A 9,469-nucleotide genomic window follows, 5' to 3' on the forward strand; every position below is an offset into this window, starting at 1 on the left:
AAGCTCTGAATTCTTCCCTATCCTGAGCCAGTCTCACTAATTCTGATACACCAACCGCCATTAACCCAGTTACTCTGTCAATCCATTTCATCAGGGGTCTTCCTCTCCTGCACTGTCCCTCCACCCTTCCAAGCGGGATGTCCTTCTCCAAGGACTGGTCTCTCCTGGCCACGTGCTCAAAGTATGTGAGATGCAGCTTCAAAATCCCCCAAGGAGAAACTTGATTTCACCCTCTCCAGGTTTTCGTGGCAGTCCATGGTATGTTCAAGAATCTTCTCCAGCACCACAATTTGAAAGCATCGATTCTTCTTGTGTCATCCTTAGTCATTGTATAGCAAGTAACTGTGAAGACCATGGCCTGGACCATGACCATGGCACACCTTAGTCTCTAGACTGACATCATTGTTTTTTAGCACTTTGGAGAGGTCTCTGACAGCAGAGTTTCCCAAGGCAATTCGTCTTTTGATTTCCTGACTGCTGGTGTTAAGAATATTGATTGTAGAGCCAAGCAAGCTGTAATTGTTAACAACTTTAATCTCTTCTCCATCTATCATGCTGTTGCCAACTGGCCCAGTGAAGAAAATCTTTGTCTTCTTGATGTTGAGCTTCAATTCCTATTGAAGACTACAGTCTTTGACCTTCTCCAGAAAGTGCTTCAGGTCTTCAGTTTCAGCAAGCAAAATTGTGTCATCTGCATAATGTAGGCTGTTGATGAGTCTTCCTCCAATCCTGATGCCACATTCCTCCTCATAAAGCCCAGCCTCCCAGATGATCTGTTCTGCATACAAATTGAAAAGGTATGGATACAGGATGCATCCCTGACAAACTCCTTTCTTGATTCGAACCATGCAGTGTTTCCTTGCTCTGTTCTGAGGACTGTTTCTTTGTCCAAGTATAGGTTTCACACAAACACAATCAAGTGTTCTGGGATTCCCATTTTCCTCAATGTTAGCCACAATTTGTTGTGATCCATACAGTCAAAAGCCTTTGCATAGTCAATGAAACACAGATAGTGCAATTCACTTGCTTCTTTAAGCAATTGTAATTAATGTTGTAAGTTACTATCAAGTCAAGAATGACTCATAGTGACCCCATGAAAGGCCATCTTGGATTCTGTCCTGTCCTGCGTCATCCTCATCATCTCTGACACACAAGAGCCCATTGCTGAAGTCACCATGTCAACCCATCTCACTGAGGCACTTTCTCTCATTCGCAGGCCCTCCATCTTTCCAAGCATGATGTCCCTTTCCAAGGAATAGCCTCACCTAACTACATGTCTAAAGTATGAAAGACGAAGCTGTGCTACCCTTGGCTTCAGGAAGCACTCTGGCTGCACCTGGAAGGACATATCTGTTAGAAAACAAAATAACTGTGAAAAATTAAATAAAAATGCAATGTGATTTTTTTTAAAAAAAAGCCCTTTCCCTCAAATAAGATTTTAAAATAAAAAAAAATATGGACAGTTTTCTTGCATTCTTTATCCAGTTTCCTCCAATGGTAACATTTTGCAAAACTGTACTACAATATCACAGTTCTTCAGTTTTATTCAGATTTTCCTAGTTTCACATATTCATTTTTATGGGTCTCTGTCTCTCTCTTTCTCTCTCTCCCTCCTTCCCCCTCTTTCTCTTTCTGTATATGTGTGTGTATTTATTTCAGCATAATTTTATCACACATGTAGGTTCTTGTGTCACATACCTGAATCAAAACACAGAAAAGTTCCATCACCATGAGAATTCGTTTCCCTTTTGTGACCAGACTTCCTTTCTTCCTTCTCTCCCCATCCTTAAACATTGACAAACCTTGAAGTGTTTTCCACTTAAACAGTTTTATTTAAAAAAATTAATCTCTGATTTTCCAGAGAATTTTAAATTAAAAAAAAAATCTTTTCAAAAAAACCCCAAAATTTTACATTTTACCACTCAGTGACATTTATTATATTCTTTAAGTTTTGCAATCAGTGTGTCTACTTTTCAAGGATTGTTCTTCCTCCATTAATGTTGCACCCTAAGGTTCCTATCTAATCTTTTGACTTATAATTGTTAATTTGGTCCTATAGAGGCACTTTTCAGAGAGCATAATGTTAAAGGTAGACTATTTTTTACTAGTTAAGCTAGGCATTGTTTATTTATTAAGTAGCCTTTAGATGATATTTTTGGCTTAAAGTTTAAAGATTATCTCTGAACAATGGTTTATGGGAGTTCATTCAACCACCGTGGATCTAGAAAGACTGAATTCCGTGAATTCCATGAGAATTTCAAGTTCTGTTCTTCATTTTCCTCCTTTTGATGAGAATTCTTCAATAAAAATCTTTCAACATGTTCTGTGATAGAATATTACCTTGCCATTTTAAAATGTTACATATAGTAAAATCATATAGTATGAACATTTTGCAATTCACTTCTTTACACTTGGCATGATGCCATAAAATTTATTTAAAGTTGTCATTTGTATCAATACCAAATTCCTTTCCTTTCTTTTCTTTTTACTGAAAAAATATTCTATGTTATACCACTGTTTGTTTAACAATATACCCTTTGAGGGACATCTGGTGTGTTTTCTGGTTTAGGTCTATTGTGAATAAATCTACTGTGAATATTCATGTACAGGCTTTCATGTGAGCATAAGTTTCTATTTCTCTGGGATAAATGCCCACGGATGCAATTGCTGGGTTATATGGTAGTTGCACGTTTAGTTTTATTTTTTTTTAAAAAAACAACCTGCCAAATTGATTTCCACAGTCTCATCAACAAAGTATGTGTGGTACAGTTTCTCTGCATTTTTGTCAGCATTTGGTATTATCATTACTTTTTAATTTTAACCATTTTGGTGGGTATGCAATAACATTTCACGGTGGATTTAAATAAGCTCTAGTGATGCAGTCTATAGAGACTTGTGCTGATAATCCAAAGGCCATACCCAAATACAGTAGCAACTCTGCATGATAAATATGAATAATCTCCTCCCCTGCAATTTACAGCTTCAGAAATGCAATAGAGAGTCAGCAATTAGTCACTTCCTACCTGACGACAATCATATTAGAGAGCTCTGGTGGTCCAGTCCATAAGGAGTTGCACTGTTAATCTAAAAACCACATCTTTCTAGCAGTTTAAATCTACTAGCAGCTCTGCAGGAGAAAAATGGGCAATCTCCTCCTGTGCTACTTACAACCTCAAAAACCAAATAGAGGGTCAGTTATAAGTCAGTTCTGACTGGATGGCAATAACCTTGAGATTTGAGTGCCATTATTAATATTTGGACTGGAATGCAAGAATTGGAAACAAAGAAGGGTGGTAATAGGAAAATATGGCCTTGTTGACAGAAATGAGAATAGATAATAGAATTTTGTATAATCAATAATTTATTCATTGCAATGATCTATTAAAAATGCCCCTAAACAATGATTATACAGCCAGACCTCATCTGATGGAATACACAGAAATCAAATCAATTCTATCTGTGGAAAGTGATCATGGAAAAGCTCCATACCAGCAGTCAAAACAAGGCCGGGGCCTAATTGGAAGCAAATAATATGCAAATTCAAATCGAAGCTAAAGAAAATGAAATCAAGTTCATTAAAGCCAAAATATGACCTTGAGTATATCCATCTGAATTTAAACAGTCTCAAAAGTAGATTTGATAAATTGAACACTAATAACAAGGTAAGTTGTGCAATGACATCAAGGACAACATACACGAAGAAAATAAAAAAATTGTTAAAAGATAGGAAAGAAAGAGAAGACCAAAACAGATGTCACAAGAGACTCTGAAACTTATCCTTCAATGTATCCTTCAATGCTAAAGCAAAAGGAAGAAAAGGTAAAATAATAAAGTTGAACAGAAGATTTCAAAGTGTAGCTCGAGAAGACAAAGAAAAGTTCTACATCCTAATGTGCAAATATGAGGTTGTAGAAAACAAAAACCTTTTTATTTCTCAAGCTCAAATGACTGAAGAAAAAAATCCAAACCATGTGTTGCAATACTGGAGAAGTCTTTGAGCAAAATATTGAATAATGTAGGAAGCATTGAAAAAAAAAATGGCCATTACAGAGGATTTCATAGAGTCACTGTACCAAAAAGAATTTATTGGCACTGAACTATTTTAGGAAATAGTGTAGGATCAAGAATCAATGGGCCTGAAGGAAGAAGTCCAAGCCACACTAGAGGCACTGACAGAAAATAAGGCTCCAGAAATAGAGGAATTATCAGTTGAGGTGTTTTGACAAACCGATGCAGCTCTGAAGGTGCTCACTTGGCTAAGTCTAAAAATTTGGAGGATAATCTGCTCAACAAGATGGAACATATTTGTGTCACTTCCAAAAAGAGGTGATCCAACAGAAGGTGAAAATTAGAGTACTGAGGAACAACAGTGTCTGTCTGGAGACTAAGGTGTGCCTGATCCAACCCATGATATTCACAGTTACTTGGTATACATTGGAAAGCTGGAAAATGAATAAGGATGATAGAAGAAAAATCAATGCCTTAGAGTTGTGGGGCTGGAGAAGAGTATTGAAAATACCATGGACTTCCAAGAGAACTAACAGGTCTGTCCTGGAGAGGGTGAAATCAGGCCGCTCGTTTGAGTCAAGGATTTTGAAGTTCCAGCTCACATACTTTAGGCATGTGGCCAGGAGGGACCAGTCCTTGGAAGGACAGGGAAGGAAAGGAAGATCCCAGATGAGATGGATTGACAGAGTAATTAGGGTAATACAGGTAGGAGTGAGATAGTGAGACAGTGAGATAGTGTACATAGAGTTGCAAAGAGTCATAAGTGGCTCGATGACACATAATAACAACAGCAAAATCTTTAATATCTTATGCAAATAAAATCTTATGGAAAATTATGCAAAGATGGCTGGAACAAGTTCATTGACAAGGAGCTGCCAGAAGATCAAGTTGGATTTAGAAGAGGCAAGAAGAAGAGCAAGAGATATCATTGCTGATGTCCGAAGGATCTTGGCTGAAAGCAGAGAATACCAGAAGGATGTTCATTTATGTTTATTGACGATGCAAAGCCATTTCACTCTATGATCATAATAAATTATGGATAGCATTGTGAAGAATGGGAATTCTAGAACATTGAATTGTGCTCATGGGAAACCATATGTAGAACAAGAAGCAGTCATTAAAAAAGAACAAGGAAATACTGCTTGGTGTAAAATCAGGAAAGGTGTACCTCAAGATTGTATCCATATCTATTCTATTTATATGCTGAACAAATTATTCAAGAAGCTGAACTATATATGAGGAAAAACATGACTTCAGAATTAAGAAAGACTCTTCAACAACCTGTGTTATGCAAATGACATAATTTGCATGCAGAAAATGAAAAGGACTTGAAACATTTAATAGGGAAGAGCAATCACTATACCTTCAGTACGGTTTATCCTTAAACTTCAAGGAAACAAAAATCATCACAAGTGGAAAAATGGGCAAAACTACAATAGATGGGAGGAAAGAAATAAAACAATTTAATTTTATTTTATTTTACTTGACTCCATACTCAACACCGATGGTAACAGAATTCAAGAAATCAAAAGACTTGTTACGCTGGACAAGTCTGCTGCCAAGGATGCCTTTTGACTTTAGTTTAAAGAGTAAGGTACACCTCACTCAAGCCTTGGTCTTTTCAGTAGATTCACGTGTATGTGAAAGTTGGACAATATATAAGGAAAAGGAAAGAAAAAAAATCAAACCTTTGAATTGTGGTGTTGGTGAAGAATATGCAAGTTCATGTTGGTGCTGAATAAAATTAAAACAAGCCCATAAAAGTAAAGATATGACCTTGAGTACATTCCATCTGAATTTAGAGATCATATCAAAAGTCCAGGAGGCTGGGCTCTATGGGGAGGACTGCAGCATCAGGATTGGAGCTTCCGCCAATGGAACTCATCAACAATCTGTGTTATGCAGATGACACAACCCTGCTTGTTGAAACTGAGGAGGAACTGAAGTGCTTGCTGCACACGGTCAAGGACATGCAGCTTTCAATATGGATTGAAGCTCAACACGAAGAAAACAAATATTCTCACCACTGAGCTGATTGGCAGCATTATGATAGATAGTGGAGAGATTGAGACCGTTAACAGTTTTAGTTTGCTTGCCTTAACAAACAACACTCTTGGTACCAGCAGGGAGGTAATCAAAGGAAAATTTGCCCTGGGAAAGTCTGCTGTCATTCAGGGACCTCTCTAGAGTACTGAAGAGCAACAACGTCAGTCTGGAAACTAAGGTGAGCCTAATCCAGGTCATAGTCTTTGCAGTTACTTGTTATGCGTCAGAAAGCTGGACAACGGCTAGGGATGATAGAAAGAGAATTCATGCTTTTGAGCTGTCGTGCTGGAGAAGAGTGTGAATATACCATGGGCTGCTAGGAGAACAAATAGGTTGGTCCTGGAGATGGTGAAACCAGTCTGCTCCTTGGAGGTAAGGATTTTGAGGCTTCATCTGGCATACTTCATGTTGCAATGAGGGACCAGTACTTGGAGAAGAAGGACATCATGCTTGGAAAGGTGGAGGGACAGCCCAAGAGAGGAAGACCTTCAGTGAGATGGATTGATTCATCTGACAGAGTAATGAGGTGTGTCAGAGACAATGAGTTGGCACAGAATAGAGAAGGGTTCAGGGCTATTGTACATAGATAGGGTCGTTATGAGTCACAAGCGACTCAGTGGCACTTAACAGTAACAACAACAACATCAAAAGTAGATTGGATATATCGAACATGTGGACGTGCTGGAATTTTTAAATGCTGTAGGGCCCAAGGGCCTGGTTTTAATTGTTTTTGGTCAAACCTTCTTCTAGGTGGTATAGCACTGGCCTGTCAATTTGCTGTATAGAGGTAACTCATTATATAGAGGTTATTGTGTTGCTGGACACTGTGATGCTAATGTGCCAAATGTGATATTGGTCACCCATGGCAGACAGTGTTTGGTGAAGCTCCCTTATTAAAATACGCTTGGAAGCAGGAGGGCATCCACTTCCGAAATAGCTTGCCTCTCGAAACTCTATGAACTTGGAGAAACGAAGAAAGTTATACAAGTGTTCAGGTCTTTTGTTCATAGGGTCACTATGAGTTAGTTGCCTACGACTAGATGACATTTAACAACAACAATGACAAAAGATCAGATGAGTTGTGGGATGACCTTTAGGACATACTATAAGAAGAAAACAAAATTTCATTAAAAACTCAGGAGAAAAAAAAATCCCAAATGTATATTAGAAGAGACTTTGGAAAATGCACAAATTACAGTATTAAAGAACAGAACACCAGGGTTCAAAGTACAACTCAAGAACACAAAACAAAATACTAAAAGGAATAAAGATCTGGAGTTAGAAAATCAAAAGATGAAAGAATAAGCTCATCATCTCTCAACCTGAAAAAATTGAAATATTCATTAAAGCCTTGAGTTGCAAGAGTGATAGATTCAATGGACAAAGTAGTAAATGATTCAGGGAACATTATTTCTTATGCCTCAAAGAAGATTTAAGGAATACAGAGTCACAGTAGCAAAAATTTTATGTCAATGCACAACTATGTCAGGAAGTAGCACACTATCAAGGACCAATGGTATTGAAACAAAATCAAGGTAAAGTGAAGGCAATTGCAAAAAGCAAAACTCCAGGAACTGACCAAATGCCAACTGAGATGCTGGAAGTATATACTAGTCTATGCCAAGAAATTTGGAAGTAAACTGGCCAACTGACTAAATGAGAGCCTTATTTCTTTGTATTGTAAAAAAAGGCAACCCAAAATACAGAAATTGTTTTAAAATATTACGAAAACAACATATGTAAATTTTTTTGAAAATAACTAAAAATGAACTGGAACTGCTAGAAATTTAAGCTGGATTCACAAGAAAATATGGAGCTAAGAACATGGTTGCTGACATCAGGTGAATGTTAGCTGAAGCAAAAAAATATGAGAAAGGTGTTTATCTGTGTTTTACTGACTATACAAAGGTGTGAATCATAATAAATTATAGACAACATTGTGAGGAATAGGGATTCTAGAAAACTTCATTGTGCTTATGCAGAATCTGTATAAAGACCAAAAAAAATCAGTTGTTTACACAGAACAAAGTGATATTTCATGGTTCAAAATCAGAAAAAAAAGAGTTTTTCAGGACCCTATCTTTTTATCACACCTCTATAAAATGTTTGTAAAGGAAATTATTTGAGAAGGTGTTCTATATGAAGAAAAACGTAGCATCAAAATTGAAGGATGGTCATTAACAACCCATGGCATGCAGGTAACACAGTCTTTATTGCAGAAAACAAAGAAAGCTTTAAGCGTTTACTAACGAACCTTAAGGATTTTAAAATTTTCAATATGCATATAACCTTAAAGTACAGGGGAAAAACCCTTATAAATGTACCATTAACAACATCATGATAAATGATATAAGATTAAAGCTGTCAAGGATTTCATTTTACTCGGACAATTAAAAAAATAGCTAGAACATCATGTCGATAGAAGAATGTCAGTAATTCAAACTGGATTTAAAAATGACAGTGGAACGAGGGAAATTATTGCTAATCTCAGATGGATCTTTTCTGAATGCAGACAACACCAGAACAAGGTTTATCTATGTTTTATTGACTATGTAAAGGCATTCGACTGTGTAGATCATAATAAATTATGGATAGCATTGTGAAGAATAGTTATTCTAGCACACTTAATTGTTCTCATGTGGAACCTACAGAAATAATCTGAGAATCTGGAGTATATGAAGACTGTGGCGTCAGAATTGCAGGAAGATCCATCACCAACTTGCAATATGCGGATTATAGAACTTCTCTTGCAACAAATGAAGAAGAATTGCACTTATTGGTAAAGTCTTCAGTATGGGTTATTTGTCAACATCAAAAAACCAATCCAAATCCTCACAATTGGCTCCATAACTAGCATTACGAGAAACAGAGGAAAGATTGAAGTTATCAAGGATTTAATTTTACTTGAATACACCATCAACACCCATGGAAGCAGCAACCAAGAAATTAGACAATGTATTGCAGTAGGGATGTATTCCTAGCGAACTCTTTTTTTAAAAATTATTATTAAATTTTATTCGTTTTAGTGAACATTTACAGAGATTTTGGGTTTTCATTAATTTATTGTTGCACTGTTTTCTCCACCCTCCTCAACAGTTCGTTCTTCTCCCCCCCCAAATGTCTGTTTTAGTTGTCCAATTGCCACAGTGCTTGTCGAAGCCAGTTCTGATTAATCTCCTTTGTCAGTGTGTCCTTTACCATTCCCTATCTCTCCTCCCTGAGAAACACTTCACTCTGATTCATAAGGAAAAGGGGATAGCGTATTCTCTTAGCTACTTCTTGCTGAAAAGGGACGCTGTAGGTTTCAGGGTGAAGATCTTCTGTCACTACTCTAAAGGGCCCCTTTGGCAGTAGGAAACACATAGACTATTATGGAGATTGATTTTGGAATTTAGATTCACTGTTATCAATTGTG

The sequence above is a fragment of the Elephantulus edwardii genome, unplaced genomic scaffold (assembly GCF_000299155.1).
Source record: "Elephantulus edwardii isolate Elephantulus edwardi_28Jun2011 unplaced genomic scaffold, EleEdw1.0 scaffold00210, whole genome shotgun sequence".
NCBI lineage: Eukaryota > Metazoa > Chordata > Mammalia > Macroscelidea > Macroscelididae > Elephantulus > Elephantulus edwardii.